Below are 17742 nucleotides of genomic sequence, written 5' to 3'. Positions count from 1 at the left end.
CATGATCACCATCATCCACATCGTCGTGCTCTCACCCCGCCGCCATTCTCTTCTAGGTGTTCAACTCACTCTTCCCGTCTTTCTCTCTTTCTCTTTTCCACCCACAGCATTTAGCACTGGAGGGAGAGTCGATACTCATTTAGGCTCCAACTTTCTAATGGTTAGAGTGGGAGAGAAAGACAACGGCCAGTTGCTAAAGGTGGAGGGGAGGAGAGGGAGGCGAGAGTAAGCACGGATACACACAAAGGGCATCAAAAGATCATCCGTTTAACACACATACACACACAGGAAAGCGGCGGAGGGAGTGGGCAGGAGAAGCGGATCTTGCCGCAGAAAGGCCAGAGAGGTGGGAAAGAGAAGCAAAATCCAGAATCGCGCGGCGAGAGGAACCCGTCATTTCAGCTGACACCTGCACAGCCTCAGGCTGGACCCGGTTTTTCTTCTCTTCCGTTCAGCTAAAATTGACACGTCCGACATGTGAGCATCAAGAAGAGCAGCATCCATTATTCAGTTCACGTCTACGTGTTATGATGATGTACAGTCCTGGCTTCACTCTTAACCCGGTCAGAAATTCAAAACTGACCCCAAAGCAGCGAGAGAGTTTGCAGCCAATCCCAGTTTCACCTCGATGTTCGGCCCAAACATTTTGTTTGTCTAAAGCTAAACACAAAGCGCCTTGCCAGGAGTGTTCATACGCCTTTGACTTTTTTCACATTTTGGCAAAGCAGTGCCGCAGCATGATGCCTCCACCACCGTGTTTTATTGTAAGGACTTGGTGGTCTGACTAATGTTGCTCACCGTCACACATAACAATTCACATGCAGGCCAAAACATTTCATGGTCTGATCAAAGCACCTTTTCACACACTTACATGGCTTTCTGCGTGACATTTCCATGTCGCTAAAAAGTTACATTTTGACAGAATGTTTGCATAGTTAGCATGTAGCCTGAACTACATGCTAACTGTGTGGCCTCTAGAGGCAATTGGTTTGTGCCGGCTTTTGAGTTGATCTATTGTGGTACTTAAAATGCAATGCTCAGTCAACCAATCAAGTTCATTTCTATAGCACATATTAACAGATGAAAGCACAAAAATACAGACATAATAGACACCACACAGTAAACTGGTAAACATTACATTTTGTCAAGAGCCATTATTTATTATGGCTCAAAAGCAACTCTTAACAGGTGGGGTTTTAGCCTTGGTTTAAAGGAACTCTGTGTTTCGGCTGTTTTGCAGTCTTCTGGAAGTTTGTCCCAGATTTCTGGTGCACAAAAGCTCAATGCTGATTCTTCACATTCGGTTCTGGTTCTGGTTCTGCTTCTGGCACTGCATGTTTTAATTCCAACGAGAACAAACGTGAGGACATGTTGGCAAAGCATAGAAGGCACATGGTCTTATATTGATTATAAAGTATACGAGTTGTTTTTCACATGACAAGCATCAATGTTTCCCCTTCTGTACCCTCATAATTCTGCATATCTTGTCACACATGCGCACACACACAGTGTTTCTGTAATCAGGGCTGGATGGGCTCATTATTAACTGCGGCAGGCCACTCGTGTGACATGGAAGAGGGAGAAATTAGCAGCTGTCATCCAGTGATGAGTTCATTTCCTGACAGGCCTCTGCTCTGAAGAATCCTGCTGCAGACGACCAGACAGCTGATGGAAACCTGCCGCCGGAGCTTAATTGGAGAGCCGGAAAAGGCCAGGAGGGACGTAGGGGAGGAGGCGGGGTCGGGGGGAGGGCTGAAGGTAGGATGCAGAGATGAGAAGAAGAAAAAAAAAAGAAAGAAGAAGAAGTGAGTTGCGGAAGAAAGTAAAGCGTAAAATGTAATGTTTAGGGTGTGTATCCTGTCAAAAGGGAAGCAGAATTTTGACATTCTTCAGCGTTTCGCTTTTGTTTTCATATTTACTGTAATGGAGGCTGAGGAATGTTTGTGGAGCTATCAGCTGCCTGGCGCCTTAGGAAAAGAAAAACATTAGTTGGGTCTTTCTCATTTCTTAGCTTACTAAGTTATTAAGCTGTTGTGAAACGTCCAAAGAGCCACTTGTGGAAAGCCTCTGAGATAAACCAACACATCTGGTGGAATATTTGTTTTGTGGAAAGGAAAAAGTTGGCTTCCCATTTTTAGATTTTAGACGGGAATGCCTAAAAAAATGTTTTATTGAGCCATTACCAAAACATGTGACGACAGGACCCGGCATTTCCCATCGACTCTGAGCGGCAGAAGAACACCGCTCCGTCAGAAACAACCAATCAGAGCCAGGGGGAGGGTCTTAGTGTTGTCAATCAGCAGCAGAGCTTGCCATAAATGCTAATGCTAGTTAGCCTGACAGACGACGACAGCGGATAAACAAGTCTCCCGAAACAGTAAATGGTTTGAGCAGCCTATACACAAGCATGTTTGGCAGCGCTAATACCTTCCTGCTGCTGGCTCTGATTGGTAGCTTCTGCTCAGCAGCGATGCATTTCTACAGAGAGTAATAGTAGCTTTTCTTTTTTCTTTTACTGATTATCATCATAATGTCACGACACGGCGGCAGGTTTAACAAATATGTCAAATATGTACGTAAATAAAAACGCTTAGTAGTGTCCACATATCCACTTCTCATTTATGCACTACTTCGTCTTAGTTTCGTGGTTTCAAGGTCATAATCTAAATGAGAAAAAAAATCTGATCTGTTTGGACCATGTTCTAATCACCGTTGCTCACACAAGATTTCTAAAATACGTAGAAGTTTGTTGCTGTCAATTGACAAAGTGTGGAAATAAGTGCAGGGGGTGAGACTGTTATTTGCAGGGAAACTAACAAAACAAAACCCCAACTTGCTCTCCGTCCTGAGGGTTAACACTCGTCCTTATGGGGACAACAGACGGCGACAGAAGTGCAGGTAAAGGTCTCCCTCTCTCCATCTCTCTCTATTTCTCTCTCTCTGTTTTCATGAGCGTGATAAATATGGCAATTCTGTTCAGTCGCCATCTCTGGAAAACATATCTGCCCCGGGATCATTTTCCTAATGTCCCCACTATTAGTTCTGGCTACCCTGTGGCAGTATTAACATGCTCTGTTTGGGTGTGTGTCTCTACGAGAGACAGACGGAGTCCTCCGGGTGTTTCAGGTACAATTCTATTAAACCCAATTTGTTTGTTTATTTCCTGTCCGTCTCCAGCTCGCTGCGCTGCTCTGCTCCCGTACGGCCCGTGTTAACAGTGGGCCCGTTGTGGCGCTTCGGAACCCCGGCGTTTGTTGTTTGTGTCCTTTCTTGTATTTTGCGGCTGTAAATCGATGGCTGTTGAGAGAGGCTGCGGTGGAGCGCCGGGGAAGCCTCGGTTCAGTTTCTGGTTCGCCTCCTCCATGGGAATTGTTATGGTAAAACAAAGATGGGGGGTCATTTGAGGGGTGAGCCCTGCTTGAGTCTTCTCCCCTTCGCTTACTTTTTGTGCGCCTCTGCATTTGTGTCTTTGATCATGTTAATCCCTGCCTAGCCGCCCCACCACTCTCCCCTACCTCGCACACACACACACACACACACACCTCCATGCTTGACAGAAAATTGACAACCCACTCCATCCGAGACCCCGCCTCCGGAACGGCGAGCGTTCCTCGTTCCCGCGCTGAGCCGCCTCAATAAAGGAGTAAAATAAAGAAAGCACTTGGGGGAGGCAGGCGTTCCCATTGACAGTCTGCAGCACTTCATTAAAGAGGCGCAGTGATTGAAAAGAGATCTGATTAGCCGCTCATGGGGAAATCGCAATGTTTCAGCCTTGAGCCGCAAACTACTGTAAGTGCTCTTTAATTAGCCACACAACACTGAGAAATAACACTTCAGATCATAAAAAAAGAAAAAAAGAATTTTAAAAAATGGATGTGAACAGAAAAAGAAAAAGAATTACTCTCCATAGAGCGGACCGGTGGGAGGCCGAATCCCCGCTACGCCTCTCCAGAAGCATCGCTTCATTGATACAGGCTCCAATTTCACTTCCCAATTCAACGCTGCAAGAAAGTATTCACCTCCTGAACCTAGTAACTGGTTGATCCAACCCCTGCCGGCAGCAGCCACCATTTGGTGCTGGTAATGATGGAAAAGGGGGATTTTTGGCCAACTCTTCTTTGCAGAATCATTTTAATTCAGCCATATTGGAGGTTTTTCAAGAGAGGCCGATGTTGCAAGGTCGACATCCGGATCTGAGTTTAAAATGTGATTGAGTCCTGGTGAAATAAAGTTTTAACAATCATGCCTGGCAGGTCATCCAGGTTCTTGGTCTTGATTACTTTGCTTCTCGTCTGTCTGGGGATTTCTTGAGATCGCGGTGTAATCAAGCAGCCATCAGACCTGAATTTGACCAGAAACACTGAACCAAAAGTGTTTTATCGGTTATTCTATGATTAATGGTCGCACAGATGCCATCTCATGAATAAACCAACATTTAATTCTTCTAGATTTCCTCCAATTCAACTTCCTTTTGTATTCACTCTGGTTATTTTTGCCTTCTATCAAAATTTGTGTGATGACATGAAACATTTCAATGAGACAAAAATTCAAAACCAAGAAATCTGTAAGTGGGTAAATATTTTTTTTCCCATGTCACTCAGTTTAGTTTAACAACAACAAAACAATGGCAAAAGCGGAAAGATGTCAACCCGATCGGGTTCATTTGAGATCTGCATGCGGTTTGATTCACGTGCATCGCCTCGGCGAATTCCACATCCTGAGCGGCGCCAACACATTACTCTGTTTAGATAGCAGATCTTCACTGTCAGTCTGTGATAACACCTTTCCACAGAGCTGATGCAGCCATCTGCTTCGTATCAACACAGCCGCATAGGGGTTAATTCTGTTGGTTTAGTCGCTTTAGCAAAACAAACACCGTGACAGACGAGGAGAGGAGACCCAGGATGGGATATTTCTTGATTCCAAAAACACGTCAGGATGAAGCAAAAATCTAATTTGGCAACAAAAAAAAAAAAAAGGAAAAAAGATGCATTTCAGTTCAGCTGTAAATATTTCAAAGAATCAGAAAACAGACTGAGCCTGTAGCTGCACTCTAAATACCATTCTGTTGTCATTGGTATTGATATGATAAGAGCAGGGTGTACACCAGGGTGATAGACAGCACTGAGACCCTCCTCTTGGAGTCTGGTTGTTTCTGGCTGGGAGTGGTGCATTTCTGCAGATGGCAGTAGGTCCACTGAGTCTTGTCACAAGATAATGTCAATTTGAACAAATATGTAAAAGAAGAAAAAACTTTTTGGTTTCTAAAAGTTGCATTCTGCAGATTTTACATGATTGATGTCTGGAGGACTCACAATCCCTGAAGCTAAGAATACTGATTTTGTTGTTGCTGCTTTCACAAGACCTAAGTACTATTCCTTAAGCTATCAGTACTATTTCTTGCCAAATTAGTGAAATATTACACTATTTTAATTTGAGACCATCTATCGGTGTGGACTTTGGGTGGGAAAAGCCCTCACTATAATTAGATTTATTGTTCAAATAAAGTACTTCTGACTAAACTTTTTTTGTGATTCCAATGGGGTTTTTTGTTTGTCTGTTATTCCGAAGCACTCAGAATACTAACAAAAAAAATGAGATTAAGTTTGTATTTTAGCCTTTTCAACTAAATACCATCTCTCTTTTTTTGAGAACATATTGTTCCTCAAAAACAGAAATGAGTCAGATCTTTCCCTAAGTTCATGCCAAACTCGTAATTTTCCTCCAGCTCTCCTGTAGCTGTGTCTTTCAAAACAGGATGTAATTGCAATGAACTTTCTTTCCAGGCACCCTGACCGTCAGCTTCTAACCATCTTGCATGGTGAATTCAGCCCCACATTTGTGGAGTGCAGCCCTGGGAGTCCCCTGGTGGCCCCTGTTTTTGCAGTAACAAGCATGGGGGGCCCCTGTGGTAAGTGCACTCAGGGGACGCAGGCTCTGATCTGGTCGTCCCAGGGGCCCTGTTAATTTCTGCTCTGCTCAGAGAGCCTCGCCACCCTCTGCTGCTCTCTTTTCCTCTTCCTTTTTTTATACTGTAACTCTTTTTTTCCCCTTCTTCTTCTTCATCCTACTCTCTCTCTCTCTCTCTCTTTCTCTCTCTCTCTCTTTCTCCATATGGAGAAGGTGTGCTGTCAACAGGGAACTTGGTCAGTCTCATTAAAGAGCTGGTGGAGGCTGTGATGGTGACAGAGACGTGCAGATCTGTGGCAGGGCGGTGTCATGGTTGGAGAAACAGTCCATTAACCAAACTCCTGATATTCGGTTGAAATATCATCTGGAATTAGCCCAGAGTCTTGGGGAATTTCCGCCATATTAGATGGGCACAGTACGAGGCCAAGGTGAAATCCTGAAGTGTGTAGGCTGGAAGTGGAAGGGCATCCAGCACCTCTGGCTTCCTGCAGGAATACGTTTGGGTACGCTCCTAGTGTGCATCCAAACATATGACTAAAGCATAGCATTATTAATATAAAAACTAATGAATTTCAAAACAAGGAGGAAAGTTTCTTTAACCCACATGGGATTTAGTTTGAGAAACAGGAAGCACCGGGTTACTGAAGTGATTCCCATATACTCACTTCAATTCCTGCGGCATTTACCTTTTCTTGTCACACGCGGTGTGAAATTGTAGGGGGAACAATAATCGATGGGGAAACGAAGACTCACGTTGCACCACAAGCGTCCCGGCAAACACCGCAAGTTCTGGCACATTGACACATAAAATTTGAAAGTGCTGGCCCACTCAAAGACATCGTTTCAGCCATTAGCGAATTCAGACTTGACGCTGATTTGAGGGAAAAGTCTTTAGACTTGACTTGGACTTGCCTTTCCAAGACCTGAAGCTTGTTTTACACAATGAAAGTCGTCTAGATAATGAGCTAATTGACTCGTAGCCAATTAGCTATATAGAAGTCTACATCCCAACCTCCAAATGCCTCATCTACATATAATACTTCTACATAGTCAGCATTGATCCTGATAATGGCTGGCTTGTGGCCACAGATGGACGCAATGATAATAGATGTGGGTAAACTAGATAGAAGTGACTAATTTATCCTATGTGCTGTGTCTTAATCAACCGGCAATCAGGAGGCTGAAGTTGCTTTTATTTCCTAAAGGAAAGGAAACTCATCCTGAAACTTTTGCTTCCGGGAATCACTCAAATTGTTCATGAGAAGGCTTTTTAACTCCGTAAACCTTTGTGTTTGGCATCTCTGCAAGAATTTGCACCACAACTTCCCCGTTTCCCCACTCCCCTCCTTCTTCCAGTGCCGTCCGTGGACCAGGCCAAGACGGGGCTTGAGCACAGCGAACCCGGGGAGGGTCAAGGGTAGTCAAGGGGGGAGGAAGACAGGGAATGCACTCATATCATGCCGGGCGACTCCACGGGAGTGATAAGAGCGAATAAGCTGTCAGCGTGGGCGTCAGATGGGCCTTATTGTTCATATTTAGATAGAGGAACAATGGCGGGGTGTCAGGCGCCTATAGTTCATAATCTGCTGATGCTGACCAAGTGTCAGTGTGATCCATGAGCACAGAGGCTCCTGAATCCTTAAGCAATCCCCCGTAGGAATGTCATGGGGGAGAGTACAAATGGGACAGCATCTGCTGGACTATAGATAGATAGGTATAGCAGTAAGATAGAGAGAGTGGGGAACGTAAGGAGGGCAAGGGAAAGAGCGAGTGTGGACGATAGAAGAAAGGAATGATGCGAAACAAAACGCATTGAAGGAATATGCCAAATCATCAATAGAGCTACATTATTCCCCAGAAAGAAAAAGAAGGGAAACCTGCTAATTGTGAACGGCTATGGAGGGCAGCACCTGCAAGGAGAGACAGAGGCAGGGTAAATGGATGGATACTGGACTTAAAAGGGTGGGAGCGAAAGGGGGAACGGGTGAAACAGTGCACTGATTGTGCACAGGCCTTTAGCTGTGGGAGCTCCCTCCTGCAGGTGAGACAAGGAGGAGAATGGGTGTCAGATTAGAAGGAGGCCCTGAGAGCTACTTGCCCCACAATGAAGGCTTGATTCCAGGCAGAGAGATGCCCCCGAGACGCCGGCATCGCCCCAGAGCCGTCAGAGCCTATCAGCCACTCTTCTAGCTTGATGGAAATGCAGTCGACTCTGTCCTCACACCACCTCCGCTGTGACAGATGACAATTAAACGGGATTCTTTGATGGAGTTTTTGAGCGGATCGTATCATTCTGGATGGTGTGTGTGTGTGTGTGTGTGTGTGTGTGTGTGTGTGTGTGTGTGTGTGTGAGCCCGCGCGGTGACAGAGCTTTGAAGAATTGTAAAGAGGCATGCAAAGCTGCACACACACATGCAAACTCTCAAGTCGCACATTGCTCCAGAGCTCTTAAATGTGTCACAATGAGAATGCCCCCCCTTAGGCATTCTTCATTTACTGTCACAACCATTAGACATGGAAGCGGAGAAAAATAAGAGATGGTATCAGTAACGCATGAGCTACAGTAATTAGCCTCCCGATGCAAGTGTGTGTACGCGTTTGTGTGACAGATGCTGTGTTAATACACACACACACACGCTCGCACACGCACGTGTACGCACACACATACCAGGATATTTTACATCTGCTGAGGGCTCTCATCAACAAGAGCGGCGTAAACTGGAATTACCGTTTTTAAGGCCTGAGATTTTCTAAATTATATATTATCTCCAAAGACTCACAGTCATACTATAAGCTATGTTAATGCTTCAATTAGTTTATGAGCTGACATGAGACTTAATGGGAGCCTTATCATGCAATGATTATTCCATCCAAGGCTTCAGATCTTCATTTTTTTTCCTCCTCCTGCCTTATTCTTTCTGCTTCCACCTTCGCATCTTCCCACATCTATCCGTATATAGTGTATTACTGTGTAGTTTTATTTATTTTTTTTTTTTCCAGCTGTACGTCGTTCCCCTAACCCGGCTTTGACGTGTCAAGAAGCTATGGGATCTGTTAATACTTCCTGTCATTAGGGGCTCGTTATCATGGCAGCCACAAGCAACTTCATTATCTTTACAGATCTGTTGTGGTAATGAATAATAATGGTATACTGATTACCAGATTGCATGAAGGCTCCATTTTGTGACAGACTGCGAAAGTTTGCATGGAGTCGCATCTGTATTGCTGCGTCGCACCTGCAGGGAGGCAAAGAGTCGGGCTAAAGTATTTGCTTATGCCAGGAGTTGGCAACCCAAAATGTTGGAAGAGCCATATTGGACCAAAAAAAAAAAAAAATCTGTCTGGAGCCGCAAAAAATCAAAAGCCTTATATAAGGCTTATAATAAAGGCAAAACAGGCTTTAAGCATTGGAAAACGTTAAGGATGACTGTATTGTTTGTCCTCCTACAAAAGCCATATTAAGACAAATAATATATTTCCCACCCCCCCATTTTCAAACAGGCTCTCCTACGCCTGGAGCGACTTCCTCCAACGACAACTGAGCGTCTAAGAACACAAGAATCTTTATCACATTAAGACACAATGAGTTTCATCAATAGATTTTATTTTATTTTTTTCAGACTTGTCAGGCGGCGCACCGAGCCGTCTTTATGAGCCTGTCGACGCAAAACGGCAATAGAAGAACTACTGCTTGCAAACTCGACATGGAGACGATAGGTTTGTTCAATCAGGTCAGTCCAGGATTAACTGCAGTCGTTACATTCTCGTAAAGCAAAATACATAGAATCGCTTCTACCACCGAAGAGATATACAGATTTAAAATGGGCTTTTGTGGCACATCTTGAAGGAGTTCTTAGGTTGGAATATGGTGGTTTTACGGCAGCGGAACGATACTCTCTTGATTCTTTACGGCCTCAAACAAAAGTGAAATAAGTCCCAAGAGCCTGAAGTTAAATCTCTTTTAAAAGCTGGGCTATAATTTGTAATACAGACTGGACAAAAGAGAGCATGCAATGGCAAATATGACATCATTTTTGCAATGATAAAAACTGATCCGGTGGATTTCTATTTTTGTCCTAGCTTTCCAAAACAAACAATAAAATGCGAGCAATAATTGAAGGGTTTGTTGAAAATATGGAGTCACATCAGGTTGTACATAAAACAGACGATGCATGGATAAAGAGAATCTAAATTCCAGCCAGTGTTATTTTACTGACTGTTTCAAAATATCCCTGATTGCTCCTTTGTAACAATATTTGCATGTTCAGTCATATGTGTGTGTCATGTGTTCGTTCTGATGTCGACTGGACTGCTGCGCAACGTCAATGAACGTTGTATGCAGAGAAGCACGGGGTGCGATCCAGTTCCTGGTCCCTGGATGTTGTTACCGAGCTCACCTCGGGGCCTTCCACCGCCGCCGCTACCCTGCGTTCGCTTTGGCCCGTGATCTGCTCAGCATCAGACGTCACAGAGCAACATCCAGCACAAACACACGGCCGTGGGGGTGAAGCTTAGCACGGAGCAACACCGAGGCTCTGAATGCTACACCAAATGCCGCCAACATCAATGATAGCTTAGCCAGCCCTTTGAGTGCACTCCCAAAGGCAGGGATCGCACACTCGGTAATGAGCGGACAGATCCCAACGCTCCCGAAGCACCCAGACACGCGGAGGAATGAACCGACACCCATGCATTTAGTTGAAACGCGACGGCTGAAACCACAAAAGGACATGAAAGAGTTGAGAGATAGAGTTTGGTTACTTGGAAAAGTTTTCACGGCGTTTGAACCTCGCCATCTCCTCCCCCCATTTTGGATTTTTAATCCTGGAAGAAAACCTGATAGAGGCAGCAGGATATCTGAGACTGCAGTGGAGGCTTGCCAGTCAGAGCAGCAGAGAAATGACTCAGATCAACGCATGTTTATGTGGCAGGATGGCGTAGTCAAAGTACAGACTTCGATCTGGCTGAGAGTCTGTGGCAAGGCTTGAAAAATGAATGCTCGCAGTCAGATTGATTGCTTTTCCAATCAATCTGACTGAGCTTGAGCTAATTTACGGAAAAGATTGGACAAAACATTTGTGATGTCAAATGCATACATTAAAAGACATTTAATCTATGAAAGTGCAGGAAAAGAGATGAATACATTTTGAAAATTTATATATGTTTAAAACAGCCTTGGTCTTTTTCTTCCATGTTTACAGTTCCACCTTACTTCACATTTGATAATCTAATGTAATCCCAGGGAAATGCAGCTGAGGAATGGACAGGATGTTCCAAACTGAAAACTTTCACTGCGTATGAACAATTGTGCAAGGACCTACAAGACAAAGTGAAATTAAGATTTAGAAAAACAAATTTAGATTCAATTCCAGTTCTGTGGAGGTGCTACTTGTGAATCTGTGTTGGTGAGACAGAAGCGATGCTCAACATTGACACTGCTGTGTGCAAAATTTAGAACAACAAGCCAAAAAAAGGACATGTTTTACGTTGTCTTCTTTTTCACACAGTATTTTAGGATAAAATATTTCAAATTAGTTTCTTTTCACTAGAAAACCGAGTCACTTTGTACATACTTTCCTATATTTAAAAAAACACAAAAACACTCAACATGATTGCTCTGTTCTCAAACTTCTCTAAACACCTCTTTATCGAGAGTGATTGCGTACTGACAGGTGCAACGCCGCCGCACCGCTGACACCAGCATGGTCACGTCTAACATGCGTCACATTTCTCATGAACGGCTGAATGGAATAAAAAAAAAAAATCGGGCTGCACAAAAGCAGCCATTGAGTTCTCGGGACTCAATGCTGGGCCTTTAATTGAATGAAAGCAGGAGGCTGTGGGTGATCTTTGATATACATTCCTTATTTTGCCCCGCAGGATGAAAGCGAGCCAACGAACACCTCCACACATCACGCGTTCCACTGAATTCTGCATCGCCGGCGTTGGACTTGTTCGAAAGAGACGTCGCTCTTGAATGCTCGTATCTCGACGGCACATGTTAGAAAACACTCTTTCCGCTCCTGTCTGCGTGTGCAAATATAGATGGTCCCGACGAAGTGGAGATGTGTGGGGGCCAGGCCATCTGCTGCAGGACTCAGTGTTCTTCTTGATGCTGAAGATAGCTCTGTATGACGGTGGCGGCCTGTTGTCATGCAACCGGACGGATTTGGCTCCAGTCACACGTCTGAGCAGCACCGCATAGCGCGAGGCAGAAAGTTCACGATCTTTTAACGTCATTCAACTCCTGCGGTTAGCACTGATCGAGTGGTTTGGTTGAATTAAGTTGATTTTTTTTCAACAAAAAGAAAATGGTCCAGTAGCAGTAAAAGTGTACCTGGCCTAATTAATTTAATAAACGAGTTTTGGTTTAAACTCAAAACTATTTTGAGATTAATCTTGGTGATACACTGTTTGTTGAATTTACTCCTTTTCAGTCAGATAAATTTACCCCGAATGTGTGTTAGGCTAATGCTATTGCCTCAGTTAGATTAAATTAGTTTGTAAATCTCGGTTGCTTTCACATCAGTCCTGTTTAGAGCAGTTTGATTGAACTACAGCTTAAAGGCTCAGTTCATAATTGAACTCAGACCAAAAAAACAAGTGAACTATGGTGCAGCTTAAAACCTTGGTCTTGGTTCAGTTGAAGTGAACCGAGACCAAGACCTTCAAATACTTATGTGAATGCAAGTGGATCAGAGAACTGGACTCTGATCCGGACCTGTACTGCAGGGCATTCTGGGTAAGCACACACACAAAGCAAACATGCGAGTCTAATGCTAGCGAGAGAATTTTTTTGTCGTCTTTTACCAAAGACAAAGGTCTGCAGTTTAATTTGTAAAACATTTGAAAACCATTTTTCTTCTACAGGTTAGTAGTTTAATGCTGTTAGGAATACAAAGACAAAGGTTGTGCACGCAGACACTGAAACCGCTTCTTTGCAGGACCCATACCTGCTTTGTGCCTTCAGAAGCTGAGCTCACATTCGGTCCCTGAGCTGCTTAATGGCAACACACCTGAAATGTTACCCAAGTCAGTAGAAGAGCCTATTGCCTCAGCTAGGTGTGGCAACGATCTGCGACGGTGGCCTCAGTCATCACTTCAGGCAAAAGAGGACGGTGGGAGTGAGGGCCCTGGAGAGCGCCTGGTGGAAAAACAGTGAGCAGAGAACCAACAGCAGAGCTACAGAGGAACGACAGAACATCCTGTGCACTGGAGGTGGCTGTCAGGGAGTTCGCTTACCGCCTCAGGGTCAACTTCAACATTCTGACTGCCGGTCAGCTCCGAACTTCCCTTACAGCGCCATTACTCTGGTAGGGAAAACACAAGTGACTGAGCACTCCAGCTGTGTGGCATGTGGAGATCAGGCAATATTTGCATCAGACTATAAATCCTTCAATTGATCACAATATTTGTTTCTTAAAAAGAACAAACAAACAAAAAAAAAAACAAGTACATGTGGCAGTTTGCTGACAAAGATGTAGAAACTTCCTCTACATTGTGAAGACACACGGTTTCACAGTGCCTTGCAAAAGTACTAGTACCACTTTTTAACATATATCACAAATACGATGTGTATTTAGTGAAACTATATGATGCACCAAAAGAAAGTAGAGCATAACTTTGAGGAAAATATATGTTTTCACTTAAACAAATCTGAAAAGTGGGGGCGACTTGTATTTAGGTTCCCTTATCCTGATATGCTTCCCTTACTTTGAGCTCTGAAATCACCTACTTTGTACAAAGATCACCAGAGTGTAATTCAATTTAACTAGATGTGACACGGGGGAAGAACCCGGATTGTGACAGAGGACATGGCCCTAGATTTCTCAACTAATATCGAGTGACCCAATTAAAAGTACCTAGGTAGGTCTGGCTAAACATTATAAAACAGAAATAGTATACAAAATATATATTAATTTATACATTCTTTTACAATATTAAAAAATAGATTTTATTATTCTAATTTAAAACCCAATAATGCACAGGAACCCAGGACAACACTAGAAGCAATCTGGGACTTAAAACAACTGCAAACCAAATTAGTAGCAACGCAAATCAATGACCTAAAATAATAATAACAAAAGGTATCAAAAATCCATTTACCCTACCAGCAGCACAAACATCTGTGATCCGACCGAGATCCAGGCCTGACACTCACAGCCTGGCGGGCCCACCTGGTGCCTATCCACACTAATGAGCCCCACAATGCTGTGAAACGGGGCATAGATGTATTCAAGGGCCCAAAACGCGTGAGAATTTACAGCCACTCTGTGTAAACACTGTTTTCAGCTAATACACCACCCGGTTACATATAAATGATGCATAATTTGTTAATATTTCTCAAAAAGCATTATTATTCCTCACAGCCAAGCAGGTCGAGGAAAAAAACATGGAGAAATTTGAGTGACTAACGGAGCGCTGTCCAGTCCATCGTCAGAAAGCAGGATGAGTACGAGGCGGCTGCAAAACTTCAGAGACCTGAACTGACAAGAAGGGACAAGAGACATTTTGGAGACAATGCAGAGATTCAGGACACAGGTGAATAAAAAAAATCTATGCCATAACTGTATCTACTAAGCAACAAGAAACCTGGAACACCCCAAAAAGGACAGTGATCTACTAAAGGCCAACAATGAACAGCAGCAAACTCACTCCAAAGGGCAATTTAGAGACACAATGCGTTGGACTTTGGAAAGAAAGTGAAGTAGGCAGGGAGAACTCGCGTATTCAAGGGGAGAACTTTCAAACTTTCAAGAATCCAGGACCTTCTGGTTCCGAGGCGTCAATGCTCACGCAGCCCTGAGCTGTAATCCGAGAGGAGAAAACGACAAACATCTTGGCCTGCACAGTATCTGTGGCAGAAGCAGTGTACTGTACCGTCAACACGCCCTGGTGGGGATGTTTCCCGAAGCAGAAGCTCGGATGTTTTTCAGGGTTGAAAGGAAAATTGTTGAAGTTAAGTACAAGGCAATGCTGAGAAGAAAACTCAAGACCTGGGTGGAGGTTGTGAATAATCCCACATCAACACATCGGGACATTTCAGCAAAAAACATAATGACTCTGAAACAACTCTCCTGCCAATTCAAAACAGCAACTAAAGTAAGTGATGGATGTGCCCTCCTGAAAACTGCAACATATTAGTCGAGGCGATGTTTTATTGCTTAATTGAGTGCAGTTCCAGCAGGCTCTGTAAATGAGGAGCGACAGTCGGCGTTATCGTGGCGCGCCCCGGAGTAATTACGCTCCAAGAAGGTGAACCCGCCACCGAAGGCAGCGTTTGGACGACCGTACAGCCGTAGAAGCCGCTTCATGTCCCAGCTTTCTTTGTCGGAAAGGGAGCAGACAGTCTTCCACTGAACGGCTGCCGGTCCAGACGGTTTGCGTGTCACCGCTGGCACATGTAACACCTTGCTGTCAAAAGCAAAAACAAGCACAGTCCTGGTGAGAGCTGTAATCATGTTCGGGGCAATTAGACAGGTTTGTTGTTCTCTGCAGCCATGTTATGCACCTGTGGGATGCTGATTGACTCAACAATCTAATTAGGTTTCGTTATGTACGGCTTGGCAACGTGTTACAGTCGTCAGTGAGGCTCTTACAGTATAGCGGGCCGCCCCCGGCCTCGCTGTGTTTTGTTCTTTAGCTCTCAACCCCTGCGATTGCCTTGTGAAACAAAGAGACGACGCGTTAAAAGGGTTTCATTGTTTCATAACGCGGCCTTTTAAAAAAAAAATAGAAATCCAAATCAAGATAAGGAGAAGGTATATCAGCCAACTCTTGGTTACGGGGTTGACGACAAAAACGAATGGGCAAAAAAAAAAAAAGGCAAAATTTGCTTTGAAACAAAATTTAAGGTTGAACAACGTTTATTCGCTTGTTTTCTATGGGTAAAAACCTCAAGATATTAACATTTTCTGTATTTTATGGCCATTTTGGAAACCTCAGAACATGTCACATCTCTTCAAGACAACAGAGCAGGCGGGATTGTTTGAGAAATCATTGAAATTCCTTGGTCAGAGATCTGCCCTCTGAGATGCACCTTGCTGACCCCGCTAACCAGTTCACTCTCCAAGCTGCTGACCAACCTTTTTACTTACCAGTAGATGGTGGTAGTCTCAACTATTACCCAATGTGTTGGGTTTTAAATCGGGTCCTCGCCACATATTTAAGATGTTTATCTGAAAACTTGTGCTGTGTCACCTGATTTCAGCCAACATGTCGCTTCCTGCAGGTCAGCTTTGAGGCGCGCCGGCCCGACGACTCCACCTGCCTTTGAGCACACTGCATTCAACGCGTCCTCGCTAGGCCAGCTCGGCTTGTAGGGCATGAGAAAGTATTATAATCAGATCTCCAAAAAAAATGTATTATATTCAGTTGATCCTGTGCTACAAAACAAAAGCCACTCTCTGTAAAACGTTGCTCCACCTGAATGAGTTTGATATCAGCTGCCGTCCACATGACTCTTTTTGAGAAAAGTAAACGACAGACAGCAAAAATTGTGCCTGCATGACAGATAATCCCAGCTGTTGCAGAAAGGAGAAAGATCCGGAAGCGTGACCCCGTCTTTGGAAAGGGATGGCGCACCAAGATCCGAGGACGGACTCTGCGAGGGGCAAAGTCTCCATAGACTAATTATTCCTGTGACAAAGTGAAAACGCTGCCATTGTGGTGCTCGCTCCACCCAATCACACATGTAGCATTAAACTGTAAGAAAAGAAAAAAAAAAACTGGTACGTCTCTGAAACAAACTTTTCTTTTTTTTACATAATCTTCAGCTGGTGCAAAGCAGAGACCCTGATTAAGGTGGCGTACGGTGAAAGAGAATCCACGACATCTCGCCCACCTTTGGGGCCCTTCTTAAGTGGCCTTAAATAAGATAATAAGGACGATGGGCAGAAAAGAGAGGACTTTGTCTGCTGGCATTGGTGCGGCGGCCGTGTTAGCGGTGATATCTTGGAGGAGTGGGGGGTGGAGGAGGGTGGATAGTGTGCCAGTAATGAGACAGGGTTGCCTTCCCTTGCCGGCCTAATTAATCCTACATTTTCATAGCGTATAATCACTGCCCACAGTGCAGCCATCCACTGGCTGGAGAACAGAGATGTCGGAGGAGTCTTTATCTGTTGCCCTATCTTTCTCTCTTCGCGCTCCATCTTTCTCTCTCCTCCCGTCTCTCTGCAATTTATTACAGCGGTAGAGTGAAGTGAAACCCCACGGTATGGACCTATCTGTCATCTCTACATTATCAGGAAAACACACTGCCTACCATATTGTGGTACAAGGGGCTCCGGCAAATTACTATTTTTATGGGACATGATAAAGGAAATGCGGCCTTACGTTACCGTCGTTGAGGGGGGAGACGGGAAGGATTGAGTGTTTGAGGTTGCTATGTGTTTTGATCTTTGTGTTGGTGTCTGTGCGGGAACCAATAGCGTTACCTTTGATGGATAGCACAGCAATTGGCCACAATCTCATAAAAATGTGCTCCTATATGGTTAAAACACAATAAAGCATTTAAAATGCAATACACTCCCACATAATATGGGCACATGGGGTAGTAGTTGCTTACAAAAAAACAAAAAAAACAAAACAAAACAAACAACAACACTGAGCATTTTTAATGGTAGTCATATACAACATTAAAAAAAAAAAGTCGTGAAAAATAATCATTTTTTATGACTTCTTTTTATGACTTCTTTGTTTCGGACAAACTCGTGGGGTCGAATATCATATTTAGAAATGTTATTCTATTGTCTTCAGAGTTTTATTTAAATTCTATAGAAACCAAAGATCAAACTTGGAGAAAAAAAATTTGTTAAAGTGTGCTCTCGTAAT

The sequence above is a fragment of the Poeciliopsis prolifica genome, unplaced genomic scaffold (assembly GCF_027474105.1).
Source record: "Poeciliopsis prolifica strain line A6 unplaced genomic scaffold, Auburn_PproV2 SCAFFOLD017, whole genome shotgun sequence".
Classification (NCBI taxonomy): Eukaryota; Metazoa; Chordata; class Actinopteri; order Cyprinodontiformes; family Poeciliidae; genus Poeciliopsis; species Poeciliopsis prolifica.
This window is presented reverse-complemented; position numbering follows the sequence as displayed.